The sequence below is a fragment of the Pongo abelii genome, chromosome 9, assembly GCF_028885655.2.
Source record: "Pongo abelii isolate AG06213 chromosome 9, NHGRI_mPonAbe1-v2.0_pri, whole genome shotgun sequence".
NCBI lineage: Eukaryota > Metazoa > Chordata > Mammalia > Primates > Hominidae > Pongo > Pongo abelii.
This window is the reverse complement of record NC_071994.2, coordinates 108,940,394-108,952,717: the sequence shown is the minus strand read 5'-3', so window position 1 is coordinate 108,952,717 and position 12,324 is coordinate 108,940,394. Positions and strand designations below refer to the sequence as shown.

At 36.4% G+C, this 12,324-nt stretch overlaps 1 protein-coding gene across 6 annotated transcripts in view; it reads right to left on the bottom strand.

Annotated features, from left to right (window-relative positions):
• Positions 1–12,324, bottom strand: part of GRIA4 (glutamate ionotropic receptor AMPA type subunit 4) — a 382,353-nt gene that overhangs the window by 129,704 nt on the left and 240,325 nt on the right.

Here is a 12,324-nt window from a genome sequence, read left to right as displayed (position 1 = left end):
TGATAAAACAGACTTTAAACCAACAAAGATCAAAAGAGACAAAGAAGGCCATTACATAATGGTAAAGGGATCAATTCAACAAGAAGAGCTAACTGTCCTAAATATATATGCACCCAATACAGGAGCACCCAGATTCATAAAGCAAGTCCTGAGTGACCTACAAAGAGATTTATTGTACATTTTAAAATAACTGTAAGAGTATAATTAGAATGTTTATAACATAAAGAAAGAATAAATGCTTGAGGAGATGGATACTCAGTTACTCTGATGTGATCATTATGCATTGTATGCCTGTATCAAAATATTTCATGCACCCCATAAATATACACAGCTACTATGTACCTATAAGAACATTTTTAAAAAGATAGGTAATGTGAAATACAAAGGTGAAACAAAAGATAAAGATGTGATTCTTGTCTTTACAAAGAATTTACCATCTAGCAAAACCAATAGGTAAACTATCCATTATGCAAAATACACAGCACTATATAAATAAATTTAAAGTAATGAAAATAATTTTTTAGAATAGTAGAGCATATCATCGACATAATCACTTTATTAGATTATAATAGTAATTAAGGGCTTTTTCATAGTTACTAAAGAACACTGTCAATTACATATAAAATAGTTTTAAGTGTTATGATATCACATAAAGATTTTATCAGTTATGTTAAATAGAATCAAAATGAGGTAAGCAGTCCTGAGCTACTGCACCCTTACATGTCAACACTTATTACATCATCCATGGATAATGACCTATTTTGCATGAGTACCAATTCAGAGATGTTGCTACTCACAACAATAGCTGGGCTTATTTATTTGATGTTTTTGTTTGCAAGAGTTATTTAACTGTCGGCACACAGAGCAGCAGAAAGAGAAGCAGAATACATTTGCGCCAGGGAAGAAAGTATTTAGAAAAGAAAGAGTTATCCATATGCCCTGAAAAAGCTTTACTTGGATGAGAACTAGAAAGTGTCCATTGTGCTTTTCAATGAGAAGGTCATTGGTGCTCTTAACATGAGCAGGGTTAATGGAATGCTGGATATAGAAGGCATTTTTCAGATTGAGAAATTGAGGAGAAAATGGGAAGAGGTGAGAATGTGGAAATAATCAAGGAATATCTTCAGAATAATGAAATAATAAGATGAACGGTATGCCAGTTTGATGAATATGGGATACAGAAACATCTAGATTATGGGAACTGGTTTGGGAAGGAGAAGACTAGGTCTGTCCCATGAGGGTTGCTGAGCCTGAAAAGGGAACATGGCAAGGGGCATAGCAGCAGCTTGTAGTTAGTTAAATTAAAGCCTCCCTCATAAATCTTGTAAATTTCTATAGAGGTTCTTGCTGCTACATCATCAATATCTCTGGTCTGGCACAATTTGTCAGTGTCCAAAACTAGTGGATTCAAGGAGAAAGGTGTGTGTGTCCGTGTGTGTCTGACGCCACGTATTGATTTGAGTTAAGAAAGGAATAAGATTCTGTAATCCTCACTGCATTTAATGCCACCATGCTGGAACTGTGGAGTAGATTTAATAACCATTTAGGTTGGACTCTTTCCAAAGCAGCTTAGTACTGAAATAACATGTTCAAAGGCCACAGTCTGGACTCCCAGGTTTCAGTGCATGGAGGAGTAACCAACATTGTAGCTTGGGTAAAATTACCTGCAGCTGTAACTATAGTATTTATTTATGCCATAGTTCAAAAAGGGCATACTAAAAATAAGCAAAGATTTTCCTACTTTTACAGCTTGAAGCTATTCACGTAAACCCAAGATAAGATGGAATGTCTTGAGTTTTCCCTTTTCTACAAACACTCAGGAGCAAAACTAGAGAATTCATCTTCAAAGATGGATTGATAATAATCATTGTTAAAGGTGGTTATTCTGGGTCCTAGATTTTTCCTAAGGCATTTTCTGACACTAACATTTATTGTCTTCTGATTCCCTAGTATTCATATTTTGTTCAGATGACATCTTATAAGAAAACTTGATGCTTTAAATCTTTAAAGTTAAAGCACTGTCATAGAGTCTGTAAGTTGGTGGTTCTCTACTACTACTTCACCCCTTCATCCAAAGCAATGGGTTTTTAACTTGGACCTATGGACAGTCAGAATAAGTATATTTCCTTGCTTCTCTTTCAGCTAGATATATGGCTCTGTGACTAAGTTGTGGGCAATGGGTTATAAGTGGAAAGGTTGTGTGGAGTCTTCAGGAAACTCTCCTTAAAAGACTGCATGAATATACTTTTTATCTTGCATAGCAGGTCACATTCAGAAGCTTCAAAAACTTCAGTTTATTTTGTGTGTTTGGAATGACAAGAAGGGATATGTGGAGAATTGGCATGGGCTGTGAAAAGAGCTTCTAAGACTGGAGAGATGAACAGGCAAGGGATATATTACAAGAGCTTTCTCTATCATTTAAAGAAATTTAGATTTTACTTCATAGACTCTCAGAAAAGAGTGACAAAACAATGTGTCTTAGAGGGATGATTACAGCTGAAGTGTGGAAAATACAATGGATGTGGGAAACACAGAAATGGGAAAATCACTTAGGAACCCACATGGTAGTAATCCAGGTGAGAAGTAATGGGGGCCAGATTTAGGACCATGCAGAGGAAGGAGAATAGTTTCTAGATTAACGATACAGAATAAATCAGCTTGGTGATTAATGACACACAAATGATAAAGAGAGAGACGATTTGAGCCAGACTACTATCTATTCTACTGGTGGTCATTCTACTTCTATTTTCAGACTGAACTCTTAGGGGTTTTTTTTGACCTTCAGAAGCACATATTTTTCCATTTGGATTTCAGGTGTCAGTTGACTTCTGATGAAAACTATCCTTGCAGCCACCTCCTTCATCACCCAAAGTAGTATAATAAATTATGACAGAGGTCTGATAAACCCATTTTTCTCTCTGGTTATAGACATCAATGATTCTAGAAACAATCTGTAGATTTTGAATATTCCCTATGAATACACTGATCTCCTTTCAAGTTTGCGTCCATCGTTTTTTATCTTCTTAGCACTGTGGGCCTCCACAAACATCTTTTTACAATAAAGGCAATGTGTTTCTATTTTAAGTAAAGCATTTTTGAAAAATTTGAGTAATTTTAAACTCAAATAGCAAGAGACTAATTTCCAATCAGAATAAATATCTAGCATAATTACTATATAGCTATTATTTTGCTCATAAAGTACAATTTTTTCTTTTATCTGTTCTACGATATATTTTATATATCACACTATATCAAATTTACAATTCTGATTTGATACTTTTTTATATCACATTGTATAAAGTTTACAGTTCCAATGTGCATAAAAACAACCATTGTATTTTTATAAGGGAATTCAAATATATGTATGTGAGTTAACAGGCACTCAAACAAGGTCTTTGTCTAATATTAAGCATGTAAAGTATGTAAGACATAATTTTGAGTGTCAAACCTATTCAATATTGCGATACCTTGGGAAAGCAGTGTTAAGCAAAAGAATAGATCCTTTCAAAGGGGGTTTCACCATGGAGAGAATGACTTGGACTGTAGTATGGTCCCTAAAGGATGGAAAAGGTTGATGAATAAAGATGGTGAGGAGGAAGGAGCTGCTGCATCATAAAGCAAAGGCACGGAGGTAGGAGCTTGAAGAATGCTTAATAAATTATTAATCATTGATAGTTAATAGAGCAGGCTGCTGGAGTAATGTATTCATAAACTACATTATGCTTTATTAGTATTTCACAATACCATTGAACCTCATAACAGCCCTGTGAAGTAGATATTATCCCCACCATAAAGATGAAGAAATAAAAACAATTTATGTGACTTATATCAAAGCATAACCTCACTAAGTGGCAGAACTGTGAATTGAACTCAAGTCTTCCATTCTCCAGCTTAGGGACTTTTCACCACACTTCAGCATGCAAAGAGAGAGAGCGATGAAATTAGCAAGGAAGGATGAGGCTGTGACGTGAAGACCTTTCAATCATAGTCACCATTAATTCCTTTCTTTCTCTCACAAGCACATCTCATATTTTAGAATATTCCGTCAAGGCTACCTTCAAAATATATCAAAAACCTGGCCATTTCTCCCTACCGACACTGCCTCCACCCAGGCCCAAGCCTCTTGTTTGCAAGTGCCTCTTTACATGTTTTTTCTTTCCTCCGCATTTGCCCCCTTTGCACTACTCATAGCATAGCTTCAGGTATGGAACTTTTCAGGCAAGCCAGATCATACCACTTACAGGTCCAAACTCTCCAATTGCTCCTTTATACTGACGTCATCCACTGCTCTCTTGCTCTCAAACATCACCAGCCATCTGGCTGCTTTGCCAGGGGTGCTCTGCCTCAGGCTTCACCCTGCTGTGCTTTCCCCAAGATGGGTATTCAGGGTTTTGCCTTTATGTTCTTAGGTTTCTACCCAAATGCCCTCTCTGTTCAGTGAGGCCATTCTGGGTTACTTTATCTAAAATTTCAACTCCTTCATCATGTGCTTTTCTATTCCTCTTCTCTGCTTTACTTTCTCCCCAACACTTCACCACCACCTAATATACTCTAGATTTTACTCGCTCACCTTGTTTATTGTCTCTTTCCCCTACTAAAAGGTAAGCTCATGAAGTCAGGAACTTTGTTTTGTTCACTGTGCCTAGAAGAAGACTTGGCATCTAAAAGGGACTCGATAAATATTTTTGGATAATTAAATACTGAAAGTTTAGAAATTACTCCGTTGATCATTGTGAAACAATACTGAAACACTAGAAACCTTCGAAGCTTTGGAGCAGAGAAGAGACAGATTCATAAAACCGCTTTTATAATGCTAGCTTGATATAGTGGAAATGATGCATCTGAAAAGTGGAAAGAGAAGGAGGACAGGGAATCCAAATAGGTGACTACTGAAATTAATACAGGCATAATGCCAAAGCTCCTCTCATCTAGACCAACTCCAGAAAAAGTGGAAAGAAAGGAGAGTGTTGATTGTTTGCTTTTCTCTAAATTCTACACTCCCCGCTGCCCCCCCACCAATTCCGTACTTATCTGTATAAGAGCCAGGAGATATTTCATTGTATCAGGTGGAGCCATAAGACATTTTCATTTCTGCTGATCAAAAATAGTCAAATATCAGCAATGTCTTATTGTTCATCCCAGAGATAGCTTCTGAATGAATAGTAAGTAATATTACATGGCATCGGAATGACCTGAAAACTACTTAATTTATACTTTGTACATTTAGGTCCTAAAAGAATGTGGCAAGTAAATGCAAAAACTCCACAACTCTACAAATGGCAGAGGGAGGTCATGAGTTGTAGAAGCCCAGAGTCCCACATATCTTAGCAGGAATACCTTTAGAGATATTCTAAGGTAGCCTTTAATAGTAATCTCCAATTTTCATAATCTTTATTCGTAGCAACCATCCTGAGTCATTAATAAGAGCTAAAATAAGCTTCAGAAAACTCAGAATTGAAGTAAGTGTGAAATTCATTTCAGAAAGGACTCCATTCTAAATGATAAAAACAGAAATATTTTTGGTTCATAAAAACAAATCCTGAGCTAACCTGCAAAATTGACTCATTAATTGAAGGTGCAAGATAGCTAATGCTGTCCAAAGAATTCTGGTTCTCAAAAGACCAATTAATTTATTCTACCCTATGTTGAAGTTTGAGTCCAACAGATCTCATTAATTAATCATAAAAGCAATCACTAGCAACGAAACTCAAAGAAGTGTTACACAACATATTAAGTATCAGCTTGTTATATTCACATGCCAAGCTGTGTACTGTAAATAATATTAATTTGGATCTGGCTTTTATACACAAAGCCAAAACCATTCATTTTGGTTGATTTTAAAGTGATATTTTAAACTGTTACTTTCATCTTTTCTTTAGAGCAGGAGTAGCAGTACATAATTTTCTTGTGATGATTCTGGTGAAAGGATTTGCATACAATTATGGAGACAATTTCTGTTCCTAGCAGGAAAAAACACAGGATGAAGTAAGTATTCACCATATGATTAGCCTAATTTTTATATCCTACTGAGACTAGCTCAGTTCTAGGAAGTAATTGTAAACTCATGTCAGGGACTGAGAGTGAATACATTTGATTGCTCACTATTAAATTTCTTTAGTGGAGAAATGACACTGAGGTGATTATCTAAATACAGAGTGATTTATTGAACAGCATGCTAGGTGACAAATGATGGGGTCAGTGGTAGCCTCTGTTACTTTTAACTGCAAACGTTCTGTTTCTCATTTCAACTCTGTGGTTCTGAGGCAGGTTATTTAAATTTCTTAATCTTCCACCTTTGACTTTCTATGTAATGAAGAAGATTAATGTAGGATTTTATTAGTCATGATAATCTTTTCTATAGCTGTAAATAAAAATCAGCTTCATTCCACATGGTGGAGTAACTTATAAGGCTGCTGTTCATCTGAGGGAAGTAGATTGCGGATTCTTCATAGGTAAAGAAATTTATCTCTACAACTTTGGGAGAGTCATAATGTATAACTCAACATCCCACACTCCCTCCAAATGAAAAACAAAAACCTAGCTCTTTTTCTTGAATTCTATATTTGGTCATAAGGCATTCACTTAGTCACTTTAGTCAGAAACCTAAGAGATTCTCTCAGACTCATTACTCAGCTTCACCCTCATCCCACACCAATCCTGACATTTCTTCCTAAATATTACATTTAAGACATTTCATGAGCAGTTCTCTATTTATTTCTTCTTTCACTTTTCACTCAATGAATATTGTTGAGCATTTCCTACATTTCAGGCCACTGATCCAGAGGCTGCCGATATAGAAATGGAACAGTAGGATGTGCCTTCCTTCATGAAGCTTACATTCCAGTGGCTGAGGCAGACAAGAAGCAATACACAAATACATTTATAATAGAAGGACAAGAGGTAGTAAGTGCTATGAAGGAAAATAAGGGAAAGGAGGAATAGAAATGACCAGGAGTGGCGACAGTAGGGATGGATGTTTATCTTCCCAAACCAATCTTTCACTGTGTCTCTTAGGTATGCGTCACTCAACTCATACTGAAGATTGGTGGTTCTCTGAATAAACCAGATTCTCTCTTGCCTTTAATGGAATGCAATGGCTATTCCCTGCACTAAGAGAGTCTGTATGCCCTACACTCACTGGCAATTTCTAATCTTTCTTTAAGTCTCAGCTTCAGCTTCAGACCATTTCAGAAGCCTTCTCTGGCCTCATCCATGTGGGGTTGTTGTCTTTTTTCTTTACATTTCCCTAGCTGTTTGTACAGTAATTACAGCTCATGCTACTCTGAATTAATTAAATCATTTATTAAATAAGTCCTATGTGCTACTTTGGAAAGTACTAAGTATACAGCGTGCCTGTCACTAAACTCAGGGATGTGAAATTATAACTGTAATTGCTAGTTTACCTGTCTAGTTCCCTTTAAGTATGAGACTAGTTTTTATTCATTTTGATTTCCCTATTTTTTTCACACAAAGGAAAGAATAAGCTCAACAAGAGGGAATTCGGTTGAATTAAATGACAAGGGTAAAAATTCTGCCCTTTTTATATATCCCTTCCCATTTGATCAAGCCTAATAATAATAAAGGTAATAGTAATAACAATTATTGAAGGCCTGACAAATCCATGACCTTCAATATTGTATTAAGTGCTTTATTGGCATGGTGTTAGTTTTATTATCTTCATTTTATATAAAGGAAACTGATGATACAGAAGTTAAGTTCTTGGCCAAGAGCATGTAGCTATTAATTGGTAAAGCCTCATTCTGTCTGATATTAGAGTCTGCTTTTTATTCTCCTCCATGATATGGCCTATAATACAATGAAAACTTAATTCCATTCAGTTTGGGTTAATTTTATTCCCCTATTAAGGATTCATTTTTGACCCAGACATATCCCTGACCACGAAGCACTGCTGGATACAGTGATATTTCCAAGAAGTGTGGTGGCTTCTGCTCTTTACATTGAGCATATGCTTGCTGCTTTAACTCTAAGTTCACAGGGAGGTAAAGCCCACTTCTCCCAATTCTCCCCTCCCCAAATGTCTCTGGTAGCTCTAGCCCGAACATTACAACCATTGCAAAGATTACAATAATGAACACAGTTTCTTTCTTCAGAATACCCTGTGAGTGCTGCCCTGTGGTCCAGTTTGGTTAATGTTGTTGTCCCGGCACTGCTCAGGACACACTATCAACTGCCTTCTCTCTGTAAGGACATCAAACATTAAACCATAGAATTAGGTCAACTTTAGTCAAAAAGCTTTTGAGTTACTACTTAGATCTATCTATATGCTTGCCCAAGTTCTCCCCTTCTAGAAACAGTCACAAAACCCTATAGGACTATTTCACAAATTAAGTTTGAGTTATGGTATAGAATAACTTTTATTGATGCAGGAATAAATGTAGGCAAGTTTTCCGAATAGGTATTAAGATGGTAAAGCCAAAAAGTACTTATATTTTAATTAGAATAAATTTGCCTGAGAATTATAATGAATGCAAAAAAAGTCTACAATAACTTATATAACTGTAACAAATTGGAACCAAGTTTGTATTATCAAGAGGAGAAGTCAGATCAAGTTATTTATTTTTCATCAAATTTTTACAATGTGGCAATTAGTCAGTTTTGCTTTGCTTTTTTTCACAATGGTACCATGTACCACCAACATTTTGGTAGAAACTCAGTAAGGTTTTCAAAGTTTACTTTCATGAAACTGATAGGCACAATCAAATGAATTGTGCTGGTGAATTAAATTGTTATACATATTTGGGCAAACACTGGTATCATACCTCTAAAACTGGCAAGTTTAGTTGCAGTGTGACAGAACACAGAAAATACATTAAGTAATTTGTTAGTTCAAATCCTTTTAATAAATTTGGCTTAAAAAACCCGAGAACAACAAATTCCAGTAAAGAATCCTAGGGTTTTTTTTTTAGAGCTAATTATGACTGTAAAGTTTGAGATATTAATGCCTATGATATATGTTTGGTAGTTAAGGTTGCAGAAAGAAAAGGATAACCACTGTTGTATGAAATTCTATTTATACTGGCTTAATAGTCCTAGGAGAGCTGCTGCCAAGCTTATATAGCTTAGCACTCTCCTTATCTGAGGCTTCTGCACTGGTCCTGCCTCATTTGATCCATCACCTGACAGTGAAAACTACTTTGGCTGTGCTGCTGCTGCTAATCTGTTTAAATAGGTAGTTCAGCATCATTGCCAAATTGACCACTCCAATTGATGCCTCAATTAGCTATCCATTTTACAAAAGGCAAACTTGTATATATTCTAGATCTGTAGATTTATTATTATGCTGGTCATTGCCACTCAGAGGTTACACTAGGTGTCTCCTTCAGAACTGAGCTGGATACTGTCCATCCAGATCCACATCCATTTTTATTTTGCCTGACCTTGCTCTGTATTGGTGTTAGAAGAGGCTGACCAGTATGGTCTGCAGCTGTGTGCTTTGGCTTCCAGTTGAGTTGATTAAAAGGAATCACGTGCAACATATCAAAGTGAGAAGAGGGAATTCAGGTATTCTTTTGTTTTTCTTTTTTTTCTGAGATGGAGTCTAGCACTCTGTCTCCTAGGCTGGAATGCAGTGGCGTGATCTGGGCTCACTGCAACCTCCAACTCCCAGGTTCAAGTGATTCTCCTATCTCAGCCTTCTGAGTTGCTGAGATGACAGGCACCTGCCCAGCTAATATTTCTGGATTTTTAGTAGAGACGGATTTTCACCATGTTGGCCAGGGTGGTCTCGAACTCCTGACCTCGGGTGATCCACCTGCCTTGGCCTCCCAAGGAAGTCAGGTATTCTTTACATGATTCCTTTCCTGCCAGGTCGACGTCGGGGTGACTGAATCCCTAAATAAAGGCCCTAGTCTCTGCCATTCAGCATTCTCCATACAGCTACACTCTCCACACAACCACATCTTCACCTTCCTTGCCTATTCAGACTCATGGTGGTAGACTCCCTGTTCTTGCTACCTCTGAGATGGGGCACCATCTTTTTTCTTGTTGGTGTCCGTAAAGCTTGCCCACACCTTTTTAGAAGCAGTTCCATTATTAAGCACTTCTTGATGACCCGGTTAGAGTGCACCATTAGTTTCCCACCAGGATAGCAACTAACTGACGTAGCTTTGAGCTCAAAGCAGTATATGGTTGGTAGAAGAAATGCATAGGTATTAATTTTCTACCCATCCTATTATTTTCCCACTTTAAAGTAAATTCCAGTAATTGCATGAGACAGTTTGTAACTTTCACTATGCTTTCATTACATTCTGGGGACAGAAAAAGTGTTTGTTCTAACCTTACATCTTCTAAAATGACCACTTTAAAATAAACTATATTTTAATGTTGTGCCCAAAATTAGGAAGGTACATTTATTCTAAATCATCACGTTTTACATGTTGAATATTTACAATCTTTTTCAATTAATTTTTTTTAATATTAAGAAAGCTCTAACACAAGAGTTTACAATTTCAAAGAGTACAAAAAAGTGCTGCCTGCTGTCCCTTCTCATATTTTAGTTGTACCTTAGTGATCTTGACTTCTTTTACATTTAGACAAAGCCTGTTTTTTAACAAATAATAAGCAAATGTTCTCCATTATGCTAATGAAATCATTTTAATCAACTAGACGTGGCCTGAAAAGCAAAGGCTTTTGCCATCCAATTGCTACCACAAATAATGGCTTACTTAACATGAAAGATGTCAAAATTATCATTTTTGGAAGACATTATCCAAAATTAAATTGGTTAATTCCACAAAATTCTGCTCAGCAAGTCTACTAATTAAATTTCATGGAGTATATTTTCCAGCCACCTATTCTGGCAGGCTCACCAGATAGTTACAAAGTCCAGAACCAAATATTCTATAGGGCCATCTACAGGGATTTTCAGTGGTTTGAATGGGTTAATTTCAACACCAGTAATTAAAGTTTTCCAAATCTAATATTTCTCCATTATGGTTTGGAACTTTAAGGTCACAATCAAGCAATTATATAAATGTTCTACCTGACAGATCCAAAGTTGCTTTTTGGGGAAATTCTAGCTTTATCTAAAAATAACTTTCCATAGGGAGGTGGGATTACCTTTTCTGTAAATTTTTCAGCATTCAAAATAAAATGTCTTATCCTGCCACTTCACCATCTGGCTCTTAAAACATATGGATGTTGATTCAGTGAGTAACAAAAAAAATGCAGTATTTTAGACTCTCATTAAATGTATTCTTGAATTACACGCTATCCTTGTATCAAATGCTAGAGATAAAGAGATTTGTTACGGAATATGTTTCCCCTTAAGTTGCTGATATATTTTACACTATGGCTTGTACCCTAATGCAGAGGTCCCCAACCGGTGATCTGCAGACCCCTACCGGTCCCTGGCCTGTTAGCAACTTGGCTACACAGCAAGATGTGAGCAGTGGGCAAGGGAGCGTTACTGCCTGAGCTCCACCTCCTGTCAGGACAGAGGTGGCATTAGATGCTCATAGGAGCATGAACCCTATTGTGAACTGCACGTGCAAGGGATCTAGGTTGTGTGCTCTTCACGAGAATCTAAGATCCTGATGTTCTGAGGTGGAACAGTTTCATCCCCCTGCATCCCCGTGGAAAAATTGTCTTCCAGGAAACCAGTCCCTAGGCCAAAAAGGTTAGGGACCATTGCCCTAATGGGTTATTGGATGGCACCAGCTCATCCTCATCTGCAGAATTGGGTTACAAGGTATACTGTAATGTTACTTTTTCAACTTTTATTGAGGCTCTTTGCAATAAGATACAGTATTTAGACAGTTTCTGTGTTTCTTGTAAAGCTCTTTAAAGAAAATATTTTTTACCAATGTTCTCCAAAAAAGGTCTCACATTTAACTTTTCTTTATGACTTCATCATTAGGATGATCCTTCTTGGAGAGTTGGTATACTAAATATTTTTTGTGGTAATAGGAATTACACATCAACAATTTTCTGTTTTCCTCACCGATTACCAAGCAGTTCAGAGCAAATATCATATTCAGTTATCATTGTTGTATTAGCCCTTGTTTTTGCAAGTTGTTTTTTCCTTGTTTTTCATGGCTTTGGCTTCTATTTCTTTTAAAATAATTTGTACATATTTATGTGTGTAATAGTCATATATGTGTGAATTACATATATGTAATTACATATATGTTCAGTACAGAATATATTATGTATATATGCATTCATGGTATATTAAGCCATCTCAGCTCCATTTTGCAAGGAGTTAAGAAATGAATATGTATGTAAATATTTTCTGAAGTCATTTTAATCAATACCTCTTCCTCCTCACTTCTTCCAAATTAACTACAGGTATTGTCAAAACAA